The sequence below is a fragment of the Arachis stenosperma genome, chromosome 4 (genome assembly GCF_014773155.1).
Source record: "Arachis stenosperma cultivar V10309 chromosome 4, arast.V10309.gnm1.PFL2, whole genome shotgun sequence".
Lineage (NCBI taxonomy): Eukaryota > Viridiplantae > Streptophyta > Magnoliopsida > Fabales > Fabaceae > Arachis > Arachis stenosperma.
In genome coordinates, this window is record NC_080380.1 from 94,994,576 (window position 1) to 95,021,647 (window position 27,072).

Below are 27,072 nucleotides of genomic sequence, written 5' to 3' on the forward strand. Positions count from 1 at the left end.
CAAAAAGCTACTAGTCCTGCTCATCTAATTAGAATCTGAGCTTCACTTGAAACTCTGAGATATTATTGTTTCTTAATTTCTTTTCATCCTATTTTATTTATCTAGTTGCTTGAGGACAAGCAACAGTTTAAGTTTGGTGTTGTGATGAGCAGATATTTTATACGCTGTTTGGGGGTAATTTCATGTAGATTTTAGTATGTTTTAATAAGTTTTTAATAGAATTTTATTAGTTTTTAAGCAAAAATCATATTTCTGGATTTTACTATGAGTTTGTGTGATTTTTCTATGATTTCAGGTATTTTCTGGCTGAAATTTAGGGAGCTGAGCAAAAATCTGAGTTAGGCTGAAAAAGGACTGCTGATGCTGTTGGATCCTGACCTCCCTGCACTCGAAATGGATTTTCTGGAGCTACAGGAGTCCAATTGGCGCGCTCTCAACGGCGTTGGAAAGTAGACATCCAGGGCTTTCCAGCAATATATAATAGTTCATACTTTGCGCGAAGAAAGATGACGTAACTTGGCGTTGAACTCCAAGTACATGCTGCTGTCTGGAGTTAAACGCCAGAAACACGTCATGATCCGGAGTTGAACGCCCAAAACACGTTATAACTTGGAGTTCAACTCCAAGAAAGGCCTTAATTCGTGGATAGCTCTAGTCCCAGCCCCAGCACACACCAAGTGGGCCCCAGAAGTGGATTTTTGCACCAATTATCTTAGTTTACTCATATTCTGTAAACCTAGGTTACTAGTTTACTATTTAAACAACTTTTAGAGAATTATTTTGTACCTCATGACATTTTCAGATCTGAATTACATACTTTTGACGGCATGAGTCTCTAAACTCCATTGTTGGTGGTGAGGAGCTCTGCAGCGTCTCGATGAATTAATACAATTTCTTTATTTTCCATTCAAACACGCTTGTTCTTATCTAAGATGTTCATTCGCGCTTAATTATGGAGAAGGTGATGATCCATGACACTCATCACCTTCCCCAATCCATGAACATGTGCCTGACAACCACCTCCATTCTACATCAGATTGAATGAATATCTCTTAGATTCCTTAATCAGAATCTTCGTGGTATAAGCCGGATTGATGGCGGCATTCATGAGAATCTGGAAAGTCTAAACCTTGTCTGTGGTATTCCGAGTAGGATTCTGGGATTGAATGACTGTGATGAGCTTCAAACTCCTGAAGACTGGGCGTTAGTGACAGACGCAAAAGAATCAATGGATTCTATTCCAACCTGATTGAGAACCGACAGATGATTAGCCGTGCTGTGACAGAGCATAGGAACGTTTTCACTGAGAGGATGGGAAGTAGCCATTGACAACGGTGACACCCTACATAGAGCTTGCCATGGAAGGGACCTTGCGTGTGGGAAGAGGATTTCAAGGAAAAGTAGAAATTCAAAGGACAAAGCATCTCCAAAACTCCAACATATTTCTCATTACTGCACAACAAGTAACGCTTTTATTCTCTTTTATTTTACCAATCTAATAATTCCAACTGATAATTTTAATTAATATCCTGACTAAAAATAATAAAATAAACATCGCTTGCTTCAAACCAATAATCTCCGTGGGATCGACCCTTACTCACGTAAGGTATTACTTGGACGACCCAGTGTACTTGCTGGTTAGTTGTGCGAATTGCCAAAGAGTTAGATTGCAAATTCGTGCACCAGTCACATAATCATCACATTCATCATGTTCTTGGGTACGAATGAATATCTTAGAACAAGAATAAGCTGAATTGAATAGAAGAACAATAGTAATTGCATTAATACTCGAGGTACAGCAGAGCTCCACACCTTAATCTATGGTGTGTAGAAACTCCACCGTTGAAAATACATAAGAACAAGGTCTAGGCATGGCCGAATGGCCAGCCTCCCAAAGAGGGTTCAATCATAAAAACATGATCAAAAGATTCTCTAATACAATAGCAAAAAGGTCCTATTTGTAGAGAACTAGTAGCTTAGGGTTTACAAAGATGAGTAAATGACATAAAAATCCACTTCCGGGCCCACTTGGTGTGTGCTTGGGCTGAGCATTAAAGCTTTCATGTGTAGAGACTTTTCTTGGAGTTAAACGCCAGCTTTTGTGCCAGTTTGGGCGTTTAACTCCCATTCTTGTGCCAGTTCCGGCGTTAAACGCCGGAAATTCTTGAGCTGATTTGGAACGCCGGTTTGGGCCATCAAATCTCGGGAAAGGTATAGACTATTATATATTGCTGGAAAGCCCAGGATGTCTACTTTCCAACACAATTGAGAGCGCGCCAATTGGGCTTCTGTAGCTCCATAAAATCTACTTCGAGTACAGGGAGGTCAGAATCCAACAGCATCTGCAGTCCTTTTTCAGCATCTGAATCAGATTTTTGCTCAGGTCCATCAATTTCAGCCAGAAAATACCTGAAATCACAGAAAAACACACAAACTCATAGTAAAGTCCAAAAAAGTGAATTTTAACTAAAAACTAATAAAAATATAATAAAAACTAACTAAAACATACTAAAAACATACTAAAAACAATGCCAAAAAACGTATAAATTATCCGCTCATCACAACACCAAACTTAAATTGTTGCTTGTCCCCAAGCAACTGAAAATCAAATAAGATAAAAAGAAGAGAATATGCAATGAATTCCAAAATCATCTATGAAGATCAGTATTAATTAGATGATGGGGCTTTTAGCTTTTTGCCTCTGAACAGTTTTGGCATCTCACTCTATCCTTTGAAATTCAGAATGATTGACTTCTATACGAACTCAGAATTCAGATAGTGTTATTGATTCTCCTCGTTAAGTATGATGATTCTTGAACACAGCTACTTTATGAGTCTTGGCCGTGGCCCAAAGCACTCTGTCTTCCAGTATTACCACCGGATACATACATGCCACAGACACATAACTGGGTGAACCTTTTCAGATTGTGACTCAGCTTTGCTAGAGTCCCCAATTAGAGGTGTCCAGGGTTCTTAAGCACACTCTTTTTTTTGTCTTGGATCACGACTTTATTTTTACCCTTGCCTTTTGGTTTAAAGGGCTGTTGGCTTTTTCTGCTTGCTTTCTCTCTTTTTTTTTTTTCGCACATAATCTCTCTTTTTTTTTTGTATTCATTGATTTTTCTTGCTTCAAGAATCATTTTTATGATTTTTCAGATCCTTAGTAACATGTCTCCTTTTTTCATCATTCTTTCAAGAGCCAACATTCATGAACAACAAATTCAAAAGACATATGCACTGTTCAAGCATACATTCAGAAGTCAAAGTATTGCCACCACATCAAAATAATTAATCTGTTATAAAATTCAAAATTCATGTAATTCTTCTCTTTTTTAATTAAGAACATTTTTCATTTGAGAAATGTGATGGATTCATAGGACATTCATAACTTTAAGGCATAGATACTAAGACGCTAATGATCATAAGACACAAACATAGATAAACATAAGCTTAAAAATTCGAAAAACAGAAGAATAAAGAACAAGGAGATTAAAGAACGGGTCCACCTTAGTGATGGCGGCTTGTTCTTCCTCTTGAAGATCTTATGGAGTGCTTGAGCTCCTCAATGTCTCTTCCTTGCCTTTGTTGCTCCTCTCTCATGATTCTTTGATCTTCTCTAATTTCATGGAGGAGGATGGAATGTTCTTGGTGCTCCACCCTTAGTTGTCCGATGTTGGAACTCAATTTTCCTAGAGAGGTGTTGATTTTCTCCCAATAGTTTTGTGGAGGAAAGTGCATCCCTTGAGGCATCTCAGGGATTTCATGATGAGGAATTTCCTCATGTCCATGAGTGGGATCTCTTGTTTGCTCCATCCTCTTCTTAGTGATGGGCTTGTCCTCATCAATGAGGATGTCTCCCTCTATGTTAATTCCAACTGAATTACAGAGGTGACAAATGAGATGAGGGAAGGCTAACCTTGCCAAGGTAGAGGACTTGTCCGCCACCTTATAAAGTTCTTGGGATATAACCTCATGAACTTCTACTTCCTCTCCAATCATGATGCTATGAATCATGATAGCCTGGCCTATAGTAACTTCGGACCTGTTGCTAGTGGGAATGATTGAGCGTTGGATAAACTCCAACCATCCCCTAGCCACGGGCTTGAGGTCATGCCTTCTCAGTTGAACCGGCTTCCCTCTTGAATCTCTCTTCCATTGAGCGCCCTCTTCACAAATATCTATGAAGACTTGGTCCAACCTTTGATCAAAGTTGACCCTTCTAGTGTAAGGGTGTTCATCTCCTTGCATCATGGGCAAGTTGAATGCCAACCTTACATTTTCCGGACTAAAATCTAAGCATTTCTCCCAAACCATTTTAAGCCAATTCTTTGGGTCCGGGTTCACACTTTGATCATGGTTCTTGGTGATCCATGCATTGGCATAGAACTCTTGAACCATTAAGATTCCGACTTGTTGAATGAGGTTGGTAAGAACTTCCCAACCTCTTCTTCGGATCTCATGTCGGATCTCCGGATATTCACTCTTTTTGAGTTTGAAAGGGACCTCGGGGATCACCTTCTTCATGGCCACAACTTCATGGAAGTGGTCTTGATGCACCCTTGAGATGAATCTCTCCATCTCCCATGACTCGGAGGTGGAAGCTTTTGCCTTCCCTTTCCTCTTTCTAGAGGTTTTTCCGGCCTTAGATGCCATAAATAGTTATGGAAAAATAAAAAGCAATGCTTTTACCACACCAAACTTAGAAGGTTTGCTCGTCCTCGAGCAAAAGAAGAAAGAAGAGAGTAGAAGAAGAAGAAATAGAGGAGATGGAGGTGGCTTTGTTTTTCGGCCAAGGGGAGAAGTAGTGTGTAGGTTGTGTGAAAATGAAGGAGTGAAGATGGGTTTATATAGGGGTGGAGAGAGGGGTAAGGTTCGACCATTATGGGTGGGTTTGGGAGAGAAAGTGGTTTGAATTTGAATGGTGAGGTAGGTGGTGTTTTATGAAGGATGGATGTGAGTGGTGAAGAGAATGGTGGGATTTGATAGGTGATGGATTTTTGGGGAAGAGGTGTTGAGGTGATTGGTGAATGGGTGAAGAAGAAAGAGAGTGGTGGGGTAGGTGGGGATCCTGTGGGGTCCACAGATCCTGAGGTGTCAAGGATAATTCATCCATGCACTAAGTGACGAGCAAAAATGCTCCTTCTGCCAATCCTAGCATTAAACGCCGGGCTGGTGCCCATTTCTGGCGTTTAACGCCAGCTTCTTGCCCATTCCTGGCATTAAACGACAGTCTGGTGCCCCTTTCTGGTGTTAAACGCCCAGAATGGTGCCAGACTAGGCGTTAAACGCCCATTTGCTGCCCTTACTGGCGTTTAAACACCAGCAAATTTTTCCTCCAAGGTGTGATGTTTTTCTTTCTGTTTTTCATTCTGTTTTTACTTTTTCAATTGTTTTTGTGACTTCACATGATCATCAACCTATAGAAAACAATGGAAAATAGATAAATATAACATTGGGTTGCCTCCCAATAAGCGCTTCTTTAATGTCAGTAGCTTGACAGTGGGCCCTCATGGAGCCTCACAGATGTTCAGAGCAATGTTGGAACCTCCCAACACCAAACTTAGAGTTTGAATGTGGGGGTTCAACACCAAACTTAGAAGTTGGTTATGGCCTCCTAACACCAAACTTAGAGTTTGACCGTGGGGGCTCTGTTTGACTCTGTTTTTAGGGAAGCTCTTCATGCTTCCTCTCCATGGTTACAGAGGGGTATCCTTGAGCCTTAAACACAAAGGATTCTTCATTCACTTGAATGATCAATTCTCCTTTGTCAACATCAATCACAGCCTTTGCTGTGGCTAGGAAGGGTCTGCCAAGGATGATGGATTCATCCATGCACTTCCCAGTCTCTAGGACTATGAAATCAGCAGGGATGTAATGGTCTTCAACCTTTACCAGAACATCCTCTACAAGTCCATAAGCTTGTTTTCTTGAATTGTCTGCCATCTCTAGTGAGATTCTTGCAGCTTGCACCTCAAAGATCCCTAGCTTCTCCATTACAGAGAGAGGCATGAGGTTTATGCTTGACCCTAGGTCACACAGAGCCTTCTCAAAAGTCATGGTGCCTATGGTACAAGGTATTGAGAAGTTCCCAGGGTCCTGTTTCTTTTGAGGTAATCTCTGCCTAGTCAAGTCATCCAGTTCTTTGGTGAGTGATGAGAGAACTTTTGCGTGGTCTAGAAATTTGCGGATAAATCCTCGTTGCAAGTATAGTTTCTAAACCTTCAAAAGTCCTTTCATACAAACGTTTTGGTTGTCACAAGTAACAAACCCCTTTAAAATTGATAACCGAGTATTTAAACCTCGGGTCATCTTCTCGAGGAATTGCAGGGAGGTATGTTCTTATTATTGGCTATGAAAAAGGTAAAATTTGGGGTTTTGGAAGTAAGGTGCGAATATGTTATATGATAAGTAAAATAAAGTAATACTAATAAAATCTCTTGGCAAGGTATAAGAACTGGAGGTCCTATCCCAGTTATCCTTATCAATTGTGATGAGAATTGGATTCTTCTCCCACTTTGTTAACCTCTAACTATGAAGGTAAGTTAAGTGGATGAATTAATTCCAATTTTCAATCAACAATGAGTTTGATAAATCAAGAGTTACCAATTATTTAACCAAAGCCAAAAGGGGAAAAACTAAATCTACTAGAATAATAATATCCTCAGATTGGGAATAATAAAAAGGGACAATCATAAACTAAAATACCTCAAATATCATTAAATAAGAAAATCATCATGAAAGTGGCATAGGCCAAATAGGCAACATAACTAATACAAGCAAGCATTCAAATGTCTGAAAATAAGAAATAAACATAAAGTAAAAGAACATTGAACCTGGGATCCAGAGTTACTCTTAAAACAAGAAGAAATCCTAAATCCTAAATCCTAATCCTAAAGAGAGAGAGGAGAGAACCTCTCTCCAAACTAGATCTAAATCATGGAAAGTGAATTATGAATGAATGATTATGAATGGATGCATTCCCCCACTTTATAACCTCTAATCTGTGTTCTCTGGGCCGAAAACTGGGTCAGAAACAGCCCAGAAGTCACTTCCAGCGCTTTCTGGTCCGTACAGGTCGCGGAAGAGTGACGCGGTCGCGTCGTCCACGCGGCCGCGCGGGTTGCACTCCTGCCAGGTCACGCGTCCGCGTGACCCACGCGTTTGCGTCGCCTGGCGTCGGGGCAGCTATGGCAAATTATATATCAAATCGAAGCCCCGGACGTTAGCTTTCCAACGCAACTAGAACTGCGTCGTTTGGACCTCTGTAGCTAAAGTTATCGCTGTTTGAGTGCGAAGAGGTCAGGTTGGACAACTTAGCAGTTTCTCCAACTTCTTGTATTCCTTCCACTTTTGCATGCTTCCTTTCCATCCTTTGAGCCATTCCTGCCTTGTAATCTCTGAAAACACTTAACACACATATCAAGGCATCTAATGGTATAAAAAGATAATTAATATTAATAAAATTAAGGTCAAAGAAGCATGTTTTCAATCAAAGCACATAATTAGGAGGGAAAATGTAAAACATGCAAATAGTATGAATAAGTGGGTAAAGAGTAGATAAAAACCACTCAATTGAGCACAAGATAAACCATGAAATATGGGTTTATCAACCTCCCCACACTTAAACATTAGCATGTCCTCATGCTAAGCTCAAGAGAAACTATAAAGAAATGAAGAGGAATGGTAGAATGCATGAGATGCAACCTATGAATGCAACTAAATAAAAAATGTTTCTACTTACTTGGTTAAAAGCAAATAAATTCCCAAGAATAAATATGAACTGGATTTCACTAATTCAAATCATAAAAATGAAGTACAAATAGACTTGTAGAAGAAAATAGCTCATGAAAGCCGGGAACAAAGAATCGAGCATCGAACCCTCACTTAGTAGTGTATATCACTCTTAATTACTCAAGTGTTTTAAGTTCGATTCTCTCAATTCTCTACTAACCTTGCTTTCTAAGGCTTGCTCTTCATCTAACAATCAACATAAATTTAATGCACAGATACACATATCAAGAGGTCTTTTAAGGGTTGTAATGGGGTTAGGGTCAAGGTAGGATTGTATTTGGTCAAGTGGACTAAAATCTGAATCCTTAATTAACTGAAACTTTCCCACTTAAACAATCCATGTAATCATAATACAACATCTAACCATGAAATATGGGTTTATCAACCTCCCCACACTTAAACATTAGCATGTCCTCATGCTAAGCTCAAGAGAAACTATAATGAAATGAAGAGGAATGGTAGAATGCATGAGATGCAACCTATGAATGCAACTAAATAAAAAATGTTTCTACTTACTTGGTTAAAAGCAAATAAATCCCCAAGAATAAATATGAACTGGATTTCACTAATTCAAATCATAAAAATGAAGTACAAATAGACTTGTAGAAGAAAATAGCTCATGAAAGCCGGGAACAAAGAATCGAGCATCGAACCCTCACTTAGTAGTGTATATCACTCTTAATTACTCAAGTGTTTTAAGTTCGATTCTCTCAATTCTCTACTAACCTTGCTTTCTAAGGCTTGCTCTTCATCTAACAATCAACATAAATTTAATGCACAGATACACATATCAAGAGGCCTTTTAAGGGTTGTAATGGGGTTAGGGTCAAGGTAGGATTGTATTTGGTCAAGTGGACTAAAATCTGAATCCTTAATTAACTGAAACTTTCCCACTTAAACAATCCATGTAATCATAATACAACATCTAACCATCATTTAACCATGTTTTCCACATATTCATGCATTCTAATTTCAAGTACAACTCATATGCATTGCTTTCACCACTTACTTTGGGGCATTTTGTCCCCTTTCACTTATTTTGCTCTCTTTTTTTATATATATATTTTTTTCTCAATGCATATGATTAATTTATTGAATGCATGAACATGTCCTAAACATTTCTTTCACATTTTCAGAAAATTCTAACATACTCAATTCTCAAACCAGATGTTTCCAAACCCACTCTTCCCCACACTTAATTCATAAGCATTCTCACTAGTCTAAGCTAACTAAGGATTCAAATTAAGGACATTATTGTTTTTCGCTTAGAGTTAATGATGTGCTAAAATAAAGAACAAAAGGGGTAAAATAGGCTCAAAATTGGTTTGCAATAGATAATGAAAAGGTTAAGGCCTATATGGGTATGTAAGCTCAGTGAAACAATGCCTCAATCATATAAGTGTATGCATACATTAAACAATGGAAATATAGAATTAAGCAAGACAAAGATCACAATTTTAGAGAGAGAAACACACACCAAAAATAAAATATTGGTTGATAAAATGCAACCAATCAAATCGGCTCAAAAATCTCACAGGTTTTGTGTGTTCAAGTTCTAAACTATGTTCCAAAATAATATTTCTTCAAACAAGTTTTTCAAAAAGTTTTATTCAAATTAGTGAAATACTACAAAAATTTCTTGAAAAAGAAGAATATTACTTTAACCAAGTAGTAAAATATGCACAAAAACAATTAAACATGCAAATGCAACAACTAATCTACAAAGAAAATTTAAACATTGGTGTTGAGACAAGAAAGTACTAACTCATGGAGATCGGTATCGACCTCCCCACACTTAAAGATTGCACCGTCCTCGGTGCATGCTGAGAAGTACAGGTGGGCGGGTGTTGTGATTCCTCAGCTGTTGCTCGTTGTAGAAGCTTTCTCCTTACCCGTTCTGGTGGCCAGCCTGAAAAAGGGAGAAGAGAAAGGGATATGAAGTCAAAGGTATAGAGCAAAGAGGAGGGCGGTACGAGTAAATAGCATGCCAAGTAAGGAAAATAGTGAATGGAAGACATGGTCGCGATTCCATGTGATCAGTTCATCAATGGAAATATAGCAAGGCATGGGGAGTATTGGATGCAAGATGTTTATTAGCATGCCGGCAAGGGCATGAGTAGCATAGATCAAGCATCAAAAGCTTTAATGTATTGTTAGTCGTAGGAAACTAACAATAACGTTTGTAATGACAATTATATTTAATTAATAAAATATAAAAAGGGTTTTGTGAAAAGCAAGCATTTAGTAGAAGATTAAAAGAAATCTTTAAAAATAGTGCACAATGCCATACGGGTGTTTTCACAAACACATAGCATGCATGGTAAATAAGCTATTTGAAAGTATTAAATTGAACATGCAAGCAACCCTTTAAAAATTAATATAATTGTCAAACAATTCCTTTAATAATCCATAAGCAAGATATGGTAAATAATTACCCAAATAAATTTCTAACACCAATGAAAATGATGCAATGAATGAAATATGCAAATAAATGAAGTAAAATAAAATGAGAGGGAAAAAGGATGAGAAGAAAAAAGAAAGTGAGAAAGGAGAGAGAAGGAAGAAATTAAGATTAGAAAAGAGAAGATAAGAAAATTGGCACTAATCTGGATAGGTTGTGCGACGCTGGCGACGCGGTCGCGTGGTGCGCGATAAGGTTGGGCGACGTAGACGCGTGGGGCACGCGATCGCGTGACTCGATTTGTGCTAGTGGCGCAAGTGCAGCCTCGCGGTCGCACAACTCTCTGTTCGAAACTTGGTATTGCCAAAACCAAGGGTGACGCGATCGCGTGGTCGACGCGATCACGCGGGTGCCCTTATTTCCAATATGACGCGGACGCGTGGGTGACGCGTTCGCGTGGCAGGGCTTGTGCTGCTAGCACAGGTCCAGCCCAATTGCAGCTCAACTTTCGGCCATACACCCTTTTTACGCCGATTTCAGGTGATGCGGCCGCGTGGGTGACGCGGTCGCGTGGGAGGCCATTATTCCCATGTGATGCGGTCGCGTCAGCGACGCGGTCGCGTGGGTCGATTTGTGCCATTGGCATGCCTCCAGCGCTGCTCCTGCGAAACTCTTTGTTCATATTAATATTGTCTCCCATCTCCTTGCGACGCAGACGCGTCGCTGATGCGGTCGCGTCGCGTGCTCGCTTTTTTTTTTTATAATCTGAAAAATGCAGAATGCAGTGTTAATATGAATATGATGCAAAACTCCAGGTTCAATATAACAAAATAAAATAAAATAAAAACAAACAAAACTAAATAAAAAGGAAAAAGGACGATCATACCATGGTGGGTTGTCTCCCACCTAGCACTTTTAGTTAAAGTCCTTAAGTTGGACATTTGATGAGCTTTCTGTTATGGTGGCTTATGCTTGAACTCATCCAGGAATCTCCATCAGTGTTTGTGATTCCAGGAACCTCCGGGGTCCCAAACTAGGCATGTAAAACCCTTGAGCAGCTTCAAAAAGATTCTTATGCTCCCGGGGTGTTGGATGTCAGAACAGATTCCAGGATCCCAAATCTTGCTTTTACACCCATCTTCGTGTTGATTATCATGATTCCATCCGGGTGGCAAGCAATCTGAATTCTCACTAAAGTGGCCAAACAACTTCCTATACCCATTCAGTTGAGCTCTATACCAACCTCTGCGTTTAAACTTAAAGCTTCCAACCATGATGAACCTTGCAGGACAATTCTTACCACTGGCCATCTTCCTCTTACTCTTAATGTCACAAAGAGCTCTAAGTTGACCATCCGTCTCCAGTAGCCCATATTCAAGTGGGATTAGAAAGCTATGGGATATGAATTTTACCCACTTGAATGTTGTGAAGGATGATGGCAACTTAGGGGGAGGTATTTTCAATGAAATTGCAAGCTCCACTCCCTTGTGCTCTTCTCTGATAATTACCACCTCTTTGCAAGCTTCTTCAATTTCAACCTCTTCCTCTTGGTAGCTTTCTTCCAATTCAATCTCCTCTTCATTGCTTTCCAAGGGCATGGGAGGTTGTGCTTCTTCTTCTTGAATCTCTATCTCTTGATCAACCTCTTCTAAGTCTTCAACTATGATATGCTTTGGAGGTTGTACACCCTCTTCAGCATCAATTTCAACCGTCTTGGAAGGAGGCTCTATGTCTTGTCTTTCCCATGGAGATTCTGCGTCTCCTAAGTCTTCAACCAACTCTTCTTCTTGAACAATGATAGCTTCTTCTACTTGTTCTAGTATGAATTCATGCTCTGTCTTGTCCATTGGAGTTTCTGGTATCTCCTTTATGCTATGCTCTTCACTAGACTGTCCACATGGGGCTGTGGCTGATCCTTGTGTATTTAAGCATCTAGAAGCCCATTGAATTAATACTTGCCCCAGTTGTTGAGTGGTTGCCTGAAATCGATCCATTGTTTCCTTGAGACGATCCTTTGCCTCTTGATGCACTCGGTTTTCCTAAGTAGGATCATAATGCTCTTGGATTGATGGATATGGAGATGGTGAATATTGAAGTGGTGGTTCTTGTGAGTAATTGGGTTGGAATTGGGGTGGTTCTATATATGGTTCATATGGCTCATAAGGTGGTTGGTATGGTGGTCGAGGGTTAGAGTCATATGGAGGTGAATGGTGGAAAGGGGCTTGTGAGTGTGGTGGGTTGAGGTTGCGTTGAAAGGATGATCTCTGAGCATAGGGTGGGGCTTGTTGGTAGCTACAAGGTGGTCCACCATATCTATCAGCTTGGGATGCATTGTAGCCTGGTCTTTGTCCATGATATCTAGGATGGTGTTGTTGCCTAAAAGGTTGATTAAATCCTCTTGGCTCCATGCATCCTTGATTGGTCTAACCTTAATGCATATTCTTGCTGTGGTTTCTATTTCCTTCAACAAAGTTAGAACCAAACTCAAAGCGAGAGGGGTGAGAATTCATAGTAGTTAGAGAAAACAAAAACAAAAATTAATAAAAAGAAAATATTTTGAAAAAGATATAATTTTTGAAAAAGATAGGAAAATAATTTTGGAAAAGATATGATTTTTGAAAAAGATAAGATAAGATAAAAAAAATTTTAAAACAAAAATCTGAAAATTTTTTTTTTGAAAAATATTTACAATAACCAATAATAAGGCACACATTTGCAATTCCCCGACAACGGCGCCATTTTGATGAGAGAACTTTTGCGTGGTCTAGAAATTTGTGGATAAATCCTCGTTGCAAGTATAGTTTCTAAACCTTCAAAAGTCCTTTCATACAAACGTTTTGGTTGTCACAAGTAACAAACCCCTTTAAAATTGATAACCGAGTATTTAAACCTCGGGTCGTCTTCTCGAGGAATTGCAGGGAGGTATGTTCTTATTATTGGCTATGAAAAAGGTAAAATTTGGGGTTTTGGAAGTAAGGTGCGAATATGTTATATGATAAGTAAAATAAAGTAATACTAATAAAATCTCTTGGCAAGGTATAAGAACTGGAGGTCCTATCCCAGTTATCCTTATCAATTGTGATGAGAATTGGATTCTTCTCCCACTTTGTTAACCTCTAACTATGAAGGTAAGTTAAGTGGATGAATTAATTCCAATTTTCAAACAACAATGAGTTTGATAAATCAAGAGTTACCAATTATTTAACCAAAGCCAAAAAGGGAAAAACTAAATCTACTAGAATAATAATATCCTCAGATTGGGAATAATAAAAAGGGACAATCATAAACTAAAATACCTCAAATATCATTAAATAAGAAAATCATCATGAAAGTGGCATAGGCCAAATAGGCAACATAACTAATACAAGCAAGCATTCAAATGTCTGAAAATAAGAAATAAACATAAAGTAAAAGAACATTGAACCTGGGATCCAGAGTTACTCTTAAAACAAGAAGAAATCCTAAATCCTAAATCCTAATCCTAAAGAGAGAGAGGAGAGAACCTCTCTCCAAACTAGATCTAAATCATGGAAAGTGAATTATGAATGAATGATTATGAATGGATGCATTCCCCCACTTTATAACCTCTAATCTGTGTTCTCTGGGCCGAAAACTGGGTCAGAAACAGCCCAGAAGTCACTTCCAGCGCTTTCTGGTCCGTACAGGTCGCGGAAGAGTGACGCGGTCGCATCGTCCACGTGGCCGCGCGGGTTGCGCTCTTGCCAGATCACGCATCCGCGTGACCCACGCGTTCGCGTCGTCTGGCGTCAGGGCAGCTATGACGAATTATATATCAAATCGAAGCCCCGGACGTTAGCTTTCCAACGCAACTGGAACCGCGTTGTTTGGACCTCTGTAGCTAAAATTATCGCTGTTTGAGTGCGAAGAGGTCAGGCTGGACAACGTAGTAGTTTCTCCAACTTCTTGTATTCCTTCCACTTTTGCATGCTTCCTTTCCATCCTCTGAGTCATTCCTGCCTTGTAATCTCTGAAAACACTTAACACACATACCAAGGCATCTAATGGTATAAAAGGAGAATTAATATTAATAAAATTAAGGTCAAAGAAGCATGTTTTCAATCAAAGCACATAATTAGGAGGGAAAATGTAAAACATGCAAATAGTATGAATAAGTGGGTAAAGAGTAGATAAAAACCACTCAATTGAGCACAAGATAAACCATGAAATATGGGTTTATCAGTGAGCAAAGGGGGTTCATCCTCCCAAGTCTCATTACTAAATAACTTGTCATTTAGCTTCATGATTGCTCCAAGGTACTTAGCAACTCAAGGTACTTAGCAACTTGCTCTTCAGTGACATCTTCGTCCTCTTCAGAGGAAGAATACTCATCAGAGCTCATGAATGGCAGAAGTAAATCCAATGGAATCTCTATGGTCTCAGTGTGAGCCTCAGATTCCCATGGTTCCTCATTAGGGAACTCATTGGAGGCCAGTGGACGTCCATTGAGGTCTTCCTCAGTGGCGATCACTGCCTCTTCCTCCTCTCCAATTTCGGCCATGTTGATGGCCTTACACTCTCCTTTTGGATTCTCTTCTGTATTGCTTGGAAGAGTACTAGGAGGGAGTTCAGTAACTTTCTTACTCAGCTGACCCACTTGTGCCTCCAAGTTTCTAATGGAGGACCTTGTTTCAGTCATGAAACTTTGAGTGGTTTTGATTAGATCAGAGACCATGGTTGCTAAGTCAGAGTGGCTCTGCTTAGAATTCTCTGTCTGTTGCTGAGAAGATGATGGAAAAGGCTTGCCATTGCCAAACCTGTTTCTTCCACCATTATTGTTGTTGAAACCTTGTTGAGGTCTCTGTTGATCCTTCCATGAGAGATTTAGATGATTTCTCCATGAAGGATTATAGGTGTTTCCATAGGGTTCTCCCATGTAATTCACCTCTTCCATTGGAGGGTTCTCAGGATCATAAGCTTCTTCTTCAGATGAAGAGTCCTTAGTACTGCCTGGTGCAGCTTGCATTCCAGACAGACTTTGAGAAATCATATTGACTTGCTGAGTCAATATTTTGCTCTGAGCCAATATGGCATTCAGAGTATCAATCTCAAGAACTCCTTTCTTCTGATTCTTCCCATTGTTCACAGGATTCCTTTCAGAAGTGTACATGAATTGGTTATTTGCAACCATTTCAATGAGTTCTTGAGCTTCTGCAGGCGTCTTCTTCAGATGAAGAGATCCTCCAGCAGAGCTGTCCAATGATATCTTGGACAGTTCAAACAGACCATCATAGAAGATACCTATGATGCTCCATTCAGAAAGCATGTCAGAATGACACTTTCTGATCAATTGTTTGTATCTTTCCCATGCTTCATAGAGGGATTCACCTTCCTTCTGTCTAAAGGTTTGGACTTCCACTCTAAGCTTACTCAATTTTTGAGGTGGAAAGAACTTTGCCAAGATGGCATTGACTAGCTTTTCCCAAGAGTTCAGGCTTTTTTTAGGTTGTGAGTCCAACCATATCCTAGCTCTGTCTCTTACAGCAAAAGGGAATAGCATAAGTCTGTAGGCCTCAGGGTCAACCCCATTGGTCTTGACAGTGTCACAGATTTGCAAGAATTCAGCTAAAAATTGATGAGGATCTTCCAATGGAAGTCCATGGAACTTGCAATTCTGTTGCATTAGAGAAACTAATTGAGGCTTAAGCTCAAAGTTGTTTGCTCCAATGGTAGGGATAGAGATGCTTCTCCCATAGAAGTTGGGAGTAGGTGCAGTAAAGTCACCCAGCACCTTCCTTGCATTGTTGGCATTGTTGTTGTTTTCGGTTGCCATGTCTTCTTCTTGTTTGAAGATTTCTGTTAGGTCCTCTACAGAGAGTAGTGCTTTAGCTTCTCTTAGCTTTCGCTTCAAGGTCCTTTCAGGTTCAGGGTCAGCCTCAACAAGAATGCTTTTGTCTTTGCTCCTGCTCATATGAAAGAGAAGAGAACAAGAAAATATGGAATCCTCTATGTCACAGTATAAAGATTCCTTTAGGTGTCAGAGGAAAAGAAGAATAGAAGGAGGAGGTAGAAGAATTCGAACTTATCAAGAGGGATAGAGTTCGAATTGTGCATTGAGGAGGAGTGTTAGTCCATAAATAGAAGGATATGAGAAGAGGGGAAGAATTTTTGAAATTAAAGTAAAAGATTTTAAAATAATTAAAAGAAATTTTGAAAATTTGATTGGTGATTTTCGAAAACTAAGATTGAGAAAGTAATTAAGTGATTTTTGAAAAAGATTTTGAAAGTAGAAATCAAAAAGATATGATTGAAAATTAATTTTGAAAAAGATGTGATTGAAAAGATATGATTGAAAAGATATGATGGAAAAACAATTTAAAAAGATTTGATTTTTTTTAAAATTAATGACTTGGCTAACAAGAAATTTAAAAGATATGATTCAGACATTAAACCTTTCTCAACAGAAAAGGTAACATACTTGAAATGTTGAATCAAATCATTAATTGTTAGTAAGTATTTTTGAAAAGTGGAAAGAAATTGATTTTGAAAATATATGATTGAAAAGATATGATTTGAAAAAGATTTGATTTTGAAAAATTATGAAAACTTGAAAAAAATTTGAATTAAAAACAAAATCTTCCCTTTTGTGCCATCCTGGCGTTAAACGCCCAGAATGGTATACATTCTGGCGTTTAACGCCCAAAATGCTACCCTTTTGGGCGTTAAACGCCCAGCCAGGTACCCTGGCTGGCGTTTAAACGCCAGTTTTCCTTCTTCACTGGGTGTTTTGAACACCCAGCTTTTTCTGTGTAATTCCTCTGCTATATGTTCTGAATCTTCAATTCTCTGTATTATTGACTTGAAAAGACACAAATTAATTTTTTTTGAATTTTTAATGATGAGGAATAATCAAAATGCCACTAAGATCAAATAAACAATGCATGCAAGACACCAAACTTAGAAGTTTGTATATTACTGACACTAACAAATTGAGAATGCATATGAGAAACAACAAAACACTCAAGACAAGAGAATTTAAAGATCAGAGCAAGAAAATCATCAAGAACAACTTGAAGATCAATGAAGAACATAATGCATGTAATTTTCGAAAATTAGAAGAATAAAGACATGCAATTGACACCAAACTTAAAATTAGACACTAGACTCAAACAAGAAACATAAAAATATTTTTGATTTTAAGATTTTGTGATTTTTTTGGATTTTTTCGAGAATTATATGGAAAAGAAAATAAAGAGATTCAAAATTTTTAATAAGAATTCCAGGAATCATGCAATGTTAGTCTAAAGCTTTAGTCTAAAAAGATTAGACATGGCTAGCCAAGCTTCAGCAGGACATTGCATTCAAGAGCTAAATTGATGAGAATCAATCAGCTTTGGTGATGATGAAAACATCACCTTAAAACTCTAGAATTCATTCTTAAAAATTCTGAAGAGAAATACCTAATCTAAGCAACAAGATGAACCGTCAGTTATCCAAACTCAAACAATCCCCGGCAACGGCGCCAAAAACTTGGTGCGCGAAATTGTGATCATCAATGGCGCCATCAACATGGTACGCTCAATTGCAATCTCAACTCTTTATCACAACTTCGCACAACTAACCAGCAAGTGCACTGGGTCGTCTAAGTAATAAACCTTACGCGAGTGAAAACATTTGTAGGGTTTATCTTGTATTGATTTTTGGTGATTTTATCACATTTTACCCACATTTATTCAATGAAATAGCATGGTTTTGTATATTCTCCTTTAATTGTGCTTAAGAGTGAAAATATGCTTTTTAGGACCTAAAATAGCTAAATCTAATTCTCTTTGATTCCATTAGATGCCTTGATATGTTTGTTAAGTGATTTAATGTTTAGGAGGCAAAGATTGGATCAAGGGAATGAAGAAAGAAAGCATGAAAAGTTGGAGAACTCATGAAGAAATGAAAGAACCGGAAAGCTGTCAAGCCGACCTCTTCGCACTTAAACGACCATAACTTGAGCTACAAATATCCAAATGATGCGGTTTTAGTTGAGTTGGAAAGCTAACATCCGGGGCTTCGAAACGATATAAGATTTGCCATAGTTGCTATACGTATAAGGATGCGTACGCGCACTGTACGCGTACGCGCTGTTGGTGCACGTGGTTCACTTCATGCAAACTCGTGGCTAGCGAATTTACAAGCCTTGTGGGTCCAATCCAACTCATTTCTGATCCTATTTAAGCCAAGGATTGAAGAGGGATGGACATGTTAGTTACCATTAGCATATTTTAGTAGTTAGAGTTAGTTTCTAGAGAGAGAAGCTCTCACTTCTCTCTAGGATTAGGATTAGGATTAGGTTAAGTTCTTAGATCTAGATTTTAATTCATTTTCTTCTACTTCTACCTTTCAATTCTTTGTTGTTACAATCATCTTCCTCTATTCTTTTGTTGTAATTTCCTTTATGTTGTTCTTATACTTTGTTGTAGATCTACTTTTGTTCCTCCTATTCTCTTTCAATTCAATTAGAGGTAATTCATAATAATTGTGTTCATTTGATTTGTTGTTGTTTAGTTCCTTGCAATTGAGTAGTGTAGATTTACTTTTCTTGCAATTTTACTATGCTTTCCTTTTATGCCTTCCAAGTGTTTGATGAAATGCTTGGTTGGATGTTAGAGTAGAATTTTATACTCTTGGCTTGGAAAGGTAACTTAGGACCTCTTGAGTTACTAATGTCCAAGTAATTGATGATTGGGATCCATTGACTCTAGTTCTCACTAATTGAATTAGTGGAGAGTTAGGACTTATGGACTAGGATTGATATAGCTCATTTGACTTTCCTTTACTACTAGTTAGAGGATGATTTAATGAGATTAATCCTTGCCAATTCTCATATTGTGGTTAGTGATTAGGATAGAGATCCTTGACCACCAACCCTTGCCAAGACCTTTTTAGGCCTTAGTTTACTTTCTTGTCATTTATCTTTCATGCTTCTTATCAAAACCCCAAAATAACTCACAACCAATAACAAGACACTTTATTGTAATTCCTAGGAAGAACGACCCGAGGTTTGAATACTTCGGTTTATAAATTTTAGGGGTTTGTTTTAGTGACAAATAACTTTTTGTATGAAAGGATTAGTGATTGGTTTAGAAACTATACTTGCAACGAGAATTCATTTGTAAATTCTAAACCGTCAAAAATCTAAATCATCAAAATGGCGTTGTTGCCGGGGAGTCGCAATGGTGTTGTGTTATTGGTTATTGTATATATGTGAATATTGTGAATAGCTTGATTTTTGGATTGCTTGTTAGTTTTTGCTAGTCTTAGTATTTGGTTTCATTATTTCTTATTAGTTTTTTGTTTCTTATTTTCTCTTGCTACCATGAATTCTCACTTTGGCTATGAGTGTAGTTACAACTATGTTGTAGGTGATGGGAACTTTGATGAGAATGTGTATCAAGAATGGGATAATCAAAGGTGGGAAGAGCCTTATGCTTATGATCAATCCTCTTGGCAACAACATCCACCAATGCACTATAAAGAAGAGCCATTCCATGATGCATACCAATCCAATGGCTATGGTGAATCTCCTTGTGATTTTCAAGAACCACCACCATATGCCTATGAATCATACCCTCAACATAGCCCTCAACCATACTCACAAGCCTCTTTTCACCAAATACCTCCATATGACTCTAATCCTTATCCACCATACCAACCACCTTTTGAACCATATGAGCCATACATGAAACCACAATTCCAAGATTACTACTCCCAAGAACCACCTCAATACACACCACCACCTTACCAAGAAGAACCACCTTCCTATAATGAACCATTTCTCCAAGACAATGAACCCTCTTATCCACTCCAATCCTCAATGGATGAAATCCTTAGCCTCATACTTCAAGGGCAAGGAGAAATGCAAAGGGAGACACTAGAATTTATGGCTACCTTGACCAAGGTAGTAAGCATTTTAGCCTCCCAATACTTGAGCACTGATGCCAAGGCATCTTAGGCTAGTTTCACTAGCATTTTTCTGTTAGTTTTAGTTGTTTTATGCATTTTCTTGAGCTTAAAGTAACCAAGAATGGTTAAATGAACAACAAAGTAATGAATCATCCAAACAGTATAATTTTGATGCAAATTCCATGAGTTTTTAGTTATATTACTTGAATGCTATGAATGGAAGATTTCTCATGAAATTTTGCAAGACTTTGATGCAATTGTTTGGATGATTTTAGGGAAGAAGAGGCTAGGCAAGGAAGCAACAAAATCAATAAAGGAAGCTTGAAGATCACATGTGGAGTTTAAGTTCCAGTTTAAGCTTAAACTGGAACTTAAACTGCCAAGCCATATATAATGCTGAAAGTGGCGTTTAACCTCCAGTTTAACCTTAAACTGGAAGTTAAACGCCAGAATGAGAAATGTACCAAAGCTGAAATTGGCGTTTAACCTCCAGTTTAAGGTTAAACTGGAAGTTAAACGCCAGAATCATGGAAGTTGAGAAATGCTGAAACTGGCGTTTAACCTCCAGTTTAACCTTAAACTGGAAGTTAAACGCCAAAATGAGAATTTCACCAAGGAAGCATTTCCACGTTTAACCTCCAGTTTAACCTTAAACTGGAGGTTAAACGTGTTCGACACAATTTCTCACCAGGAAGCATTTCCACGTTTAACCTCCAGTTTAACCTTAAACTGGAGGTTAAACGCCAGAAGGAAGAAAGGCACCAGGAGCATTTCCACGTTTAAGCTCCAGTTTAACCTTAAACTGGAGCTTAAACGTGTTCGACTATTTCTCTCCTCCAGGGTTGCCTTCTCATTTCCACGTTTAAGCTTCAGTTTAACCTTAAACTGAAGCTTAAACGTGTTCGACCCAATTGCTCCTCCAGGGTTGTTTTCTTCATTTCCACGTTTAAGCTTCAGTTTAACCTTAAACTGAAGCTTAAACGTGTTCGACATTTCACACTCCTGGGTTGCTTTCTTCCATTTCCACGTTTAAGTTTCAGTTTAACCTTAAACTGAAACTTAAACTTCAACTTAAACGCCACTTTTTGAAAGGGTTTTTGGGCCAAATATATTGAAGTTTAAGTTAGCATTTGAGCACAAACATTAACTTAAACGTATTATGGTATGAAACCCAATTGAATATCATGGTTTATGGGATTGGGCCTAAAGAATTGATGCGTTTAGAACTTCAATTTGTTGAGTCTCGTGTCATTACCTGTTTATCACTAAGTTTGCTCAATGAATGTTACAGAATTGGATCACAGCCTCATCAGGATTATGGACCATAAACCCAAAGCAAAAAGGAAATCAGGGAAAAGCCTCAAAGCCCAAGAAACACAACAGAAGCTCAATTTAGAAAGTGTATAAATAGGACAGAATTTAAGTTAGTTAGGAACTTCTTTGACACTTGAGAATTTTTCATCAATTTTGTAATTGAATTCTGAGCTATGAATCACTAAACCCCTTTCATTGGGTTAGGGAGCTCTATTGTAATTCAATGAATCAATAATAGTTTTATCTTCTTCTTCAATCTTTTCTCTTGAATTTTGTTAGAAAGCTTCTCGATCTAATTCCATTGGGTAGTTGTCTTGGGAAAGAAACTACCCATAATTGGAATCCTTCTGAACCTTGGGAAAGGAATGGAGGATTCATGCTAGAGAAGCTTTCTCACAGTGAATTGGATTGGGGTTTGGATGGATATTGTGACATGTAATCCTACCAAATTGTGGTCCATAAAACTGTGTGGTATAATCAGTGATCGAGCATCATCTCTTCTTATGAACATTTAAACCAAGGGATTGGGAATTTGTTTGTGTTTAGAGAGAATTTGTGAGCCAAGGAATTGGGATCCAATCATATAAGATTGCCAAGCAAGATTCAATGAATGCATTGGTTGAGGAAGAGATGAAAATGTTTTGATTCGGAGATCTCAATATCTCCTAACACCCAATGAACTCCCCATTTCTGATCTACACTTTCTATTTACATTCTGCAATTTCAATTCATGCAATCACCCCCATCCCTTTTTAATTTCAGCACTTTAATTTCTCGCTCTTTAATTCATGCAATTTAAGATTCCGCAATTCTCATCTAAATCTTGATCCCGCTCAACTAGAACACACTTCTAATCCGAATTGCTCATTCAACCAATCCTTGTGGGATTCGACCTCACTCTATTGTGAGTTTTTACTTGACGATAACCGGTGCACTTGCCGGAAGGAATTTTTGCCGATTGTGCAATTTCCTAAATCGTAGCTATCAAGTTCATAGCTAGCATCAAGTTTATGGCGCCGTTGCCGGGGATTGGTTTTCGATTGACAATTCTCAAAATTGGAAGTTAACTAGATTGAGCATTTTTCTTGTTTTGTTAATTTAGTTCAAGTTACTTGTTGAATTTTTAATTTCTGCACTCTGTTACTTGCTTTTTCTTTCTTATGCCTTTCAATTCAAGCAATTAACTCACTGACCCACTAACTATTTGAATTAATTCCTCAACTGCTCTAACCATACTCTTCCATTAACCAAGAGTATTCCACTTGTTTGTTGCTTGTGGTGTGTTCTTGTATGACAGGTAGGAGAGGAGAGACATCAACTCCTCCATATACCGAACCAGAGAGGACCCTTCATAGACTTAGAAGGGAAGCAAGAGGGAAGAGAGTACTGAGAGAAGAAGAATCTGAAGGAGAATCTGAGGACAACTTTGAGGAAGCTCTAGATCTCAACATGGATAGAGAAGTTCACAACCATGAGAGGGCTGATGGAAACAATGCCATTCCTGAGAGGAGGGTTCTTGGTTCATACATAAACCCAACCTCTGGGAATTGTGGTAGCAGCATTCAGAAACCACCCATTCAGGCCAACAATTTTGAACTCAAACCACAGCTAATATCATTGGTGGAGGACCATTGTTCATTTGGTGGGAGTGCTAATGAAGACCCAAACCAACATCTCACCAAATTCCTGAGAATTTGCGACACTGTGAAGTCCAATGGAGTCCAGGAAGATGCCTATAAACTGCTCTTGTTCCCATTTTCACTTAGGGACAAGGCAGCTAAGTGGCTGGAATCATTCCCAAGGGGAAGCCTAACAACCTGGGATGAGGTGGAGAGCAAGTTTCTGGCATGTTTCTACCCCCCACAAAAGGTCAATAGGCTTCGATCTGAGGTTCAGACTTTTAGACAACAAGATGGTGAGACGCTCTACGAGGCATGGGAGAGATTCAAAGAATTGACAAGGAAATGCCCACCAGACATGTTCCATGACTGGGTGCAATTGCATATTTTCTATGATGGACTTTCTTATGAATCAAGGAAGGCTGTAGACCATTCATCAGGAGGTTCATTGAACAGGAAAAAGACTGTGGAAGAAGCCATTGAAGTGATTAAGACAGTGGCTGAGAATGAGTACTAATATGCTTCAGAGAGGCACAACACTAAGGGAATCATGGAGCTGAACCATGTTGATACAATTCTAGCCCAAAACAAGGTGTTTGCCAAGCAACTAGCAGAGCTCACCAGGAAATTAGACACAAAGCAAGTGGCTGCAATACACACACAAGATCAAGAGGAAGTAAGCACTGAAGGAAGTGATTGGGAAGAGGCCAACTATGTGGGAAACCAACAAAGGCAATCATATGATCCACATTCCAACACTTACAACCCAGGATGGAAAAACCACCCAAACTTTGGGTGGGGAAACCAGCAAACCCAACCACAAAACCACAAACCTTACAACCACAACCAACATAACAATTCCACATACCAAAACTCCAACCAAAGATCATACCAAGCCACACAAAACACTTACTCCCAACCACCATATCATGGCCAAAATAATCAACCTGCCCAATCCAATCCGAACCAACAATTTCAAGATCAATTAAACAGGATAGAAGGAATACTAGCAAACATGGGTCAGGACATAAGTGAGTTGAAAAGCTTTAGGGAAGATGTGAGATCCACCTTAAGGAACCATGGTGAAAAACTCAAGAGGATGGAGTCTCAAGTAGGAGAGCTATCTCAACAGGCCCCCAAGTCAACTGCAGTGTTCCCTAGTGACACTGAAAAGAATCCTAAAGGGGAACAAAAGGGAGTGAGATGGGAAGAATGCAAGGCCATCACCATATTGAAGGAAGTCTCAGAAGAAGAAGGAATCAGACCCTCAGAAAAGGAGCCAGAAATCTTGAAAGAAGGTGTGGAAGAAGCTAAGCAGGAAAGTGAAACTGAGCAAGCCAAGGAAATGCAAAAGGAAGGCATGCTGGGAACATACCAACCAAAAGCACCATTTCCTCAGAGGTTAGGAGGAGGTGAAAAAGGGAAAACATATTCAAGGTTCTTAGAGACATTTAAGTCTCTCCATATCAATATTCCCTTTCTTGAGATCCTCCAGCAGATGCCTACACATATCAAGTATTTGAAGGAATTGCTGAGCAAGAAAAGAGTTTTGAAGGGAGGACAAACTGTAATAATGAACAAGGAATGCAGTGCACTCATCAAGAAGGATATGGTCTCTAAGAAAACAGACCCAGGAAGTTTTCATATCCCCTGCATCATAGGGGAAACAAAAATTGACAGAGGATTCTGTGATCTAGGAGCTAGCATAAATGTGATGCCTCTGACTCTTATGAAGAGGCTACAACTGAATGAGGTGAGATCCACTGATGTAATCATACAACTGGCTGACAAAACTCAAAAGCAAGCTGAAGGGGTAGTTGAGAATGTGCTGGTGAAAGTGGGAAATTATTTCTTCCCCACAGACTTTGTCATTTTGGACATGGAGGAAAGTTACTTACACCCTATCATTCTGGGAAGGCCATTTCTAGCCACTGCTAGAGCACTCATAGATATAGAACAAGGAGAGCTAATTTTGAGAGTACATGAGGAACAGCTCATTTTTCATATTTTCAAATCTGCATCTGAGCCTGAACCAGAACCTGAAAAGCCTATGGATGATAGTAGCTATCTGTGTTTGGAGGAAAGCAAGCCAGCAGCTGAAACTTTGAAACAGTCTTTGGAAGGCAAACAAGAATTGCAAGAGTTAAAGCCACAACAATCAATAGAAACAGCTCAGAAGGATCCTCCTGGCATAAGGGTCAATGAAGAAATCCTCAAGAGAGAGGGAAGAATTGTAAAGAAATTGCCAAGAGGGTGGAGAAACAGGAAAATTCCCACTGAAGGTTTCTCTCCGGGAGATGAAGTGATATCAAGTCATTATCTGCCAATCCCACTTGGCCTCAAAACCATTCCTTCCCAGCTCCCTCAAGTGTTCACAATCAGGAAAGTTCTCTCTATGGAACATTTGGAAATTATAAAGGAATCAAATGGGGACGTTTTCATAGTGAGAGGAGAAGACATCAAGCACTACAATCCACCCTAACAAGGGACAACCGTCAAGCTAGTGACGTTAAAGAAGCGCTTCATGGGAGGCAACCCATGTTTTAGTATCCTTACTCTTTATTGTTTTGCTCTACATTTAATAAAGCATGGTTTCTTATGCATGAACTTGAATCCTCAGGACAATTGTTGATAAGGTGCACTAAACAATGCATGAAAAATACAATTGGTCTCTGAGTTTGGTGTGCCTAAAGGCATCCCCAAATCTTATCAAATTGTATTCAATCTTTCATTTAAGGTGCATAACCAAACATTAAGTTTGGTGTTCCTCTTTGAACACAGTTAATGAAAAGCAAGAAGTTCCTCTGGATTTAGAAATTCATGATAAGTATACCATTTGCATGCTTTAATACTTTGATTTCAATTACTTTAGGTAGTAAAATTGCTTAGGATCAAAGAGCCAAAGTGACTATGATTTATTAGAATTATTCACATTCATTAAGGATAACCAACATGAATTTCATGTCATCAGGAGACATTACCAAACACTAAGTTTGGTGTCCATTAAAAAGTGTGCATACACACAAGGGTCACGGCTATAAGCTCATGAAGACAATCATTGATTTACAATTCAAAAAGAATGAAAAACATGTGCAAGTACTATTCATTATTCACATGGACCGAAAAATAATAGCGAATTTGTTTGTTTGTGCAGGTACAAAAGGAAGGATAAGAATGGAGGAAGAAGACAAGGGGGGAGGTACGGTTCTTGGTCAAAAAGGAAGTTCACAAGTCTTTGAAACTAACACATGGGAAAAGGAAGTTCTGCATGAAAAGATAGCTACATGTACAACCTAATGCACCCAGAATACTTCCAAGAAAGTGAAAAGTAATCCGTCCTTCTCCCTAATTCATATATTTACCATCAAGCCATACTTCACAAATCACCCTAGCCGTCCATTTTTCACTTGCATGCACTATAAAGAACCACTTGGGGAACGAGTTCCACACCACCAAATCTCCTTCTTGCACATTTTCTTTCATCATAGCATAACTATCTCTTGCCGAAAACAACCTCACCACACTTCTAACAACACTTTCTTACTTCACCTTGTCAACTTTAGCTTGTCACTTGCCAAAACTAAAGAACCAATGGCAGCCTCATCTAGCCACAAAAAAAGAAAGGATAAACAGCCAATGGAGGAGGAAAGGGAATTTGATGCATGGAAATACAAATCAGTTTTCCATGAGATTCAAGCCGAATGGATGAGACCTAAAAGGGTACTAGCTGAGGTTCCCTTTGACCTTGAAAAGGATGAGTTCCCAGGTATTTGGGAGAAGATCAAAAAGAGGAAGTGGGAGCTCTTGACTAAGCCAATCACTAAAATCAACATCAACCTGGTGAAGGAGTTTTATGCAAATGCAGTGAGGGAGGATCCAACCGTGGAACCCACATACAAAAGCTATGTGAGAGGGGTGGAAGTTGACTTCAGCCCCAAAGCAATCATGAAAACTCTTGGCCTGAAAAACATACGTTTCAGCCAAGCAAGTTATGAGGAAAGGATGATAGGAGAACCTGACTATTCGACTAACACC

General features: G+C 38.9%; 2 non-coding genes across 2 annotated transcripts; one reads left to right on the plus strand and one right to left on the minus strand.

Annotated features, from left to right (window-relative positions):
- Window positions 1-15,474: 15,474 nt before the first annotated feature.
- LOC130977188 (small nucleolar RNA R71) lies at window positions 15,475-15,578 on the plus strand. Its single transcript, XR_009084892.1, has one exon. It is a non-coding gene; the product is annotated as a small nucleolar RNA R71 (small nucleolar RNA).
- Window positions 15,579-23,293: 7,715 nt separating this feature from the next.
- LOC130977527 (small nucleolar RNA R71) lies at window positions 23,294-23,397 on the minus strand. The gene has a single exon (XR_009085216.1). It is a non-coding gene; the product is annotated as a small nucleolar RNA R71 (small nucleolar RNA).
- Window positions 23,398-27,072: the final 3,675 nt, after the last annotated feature.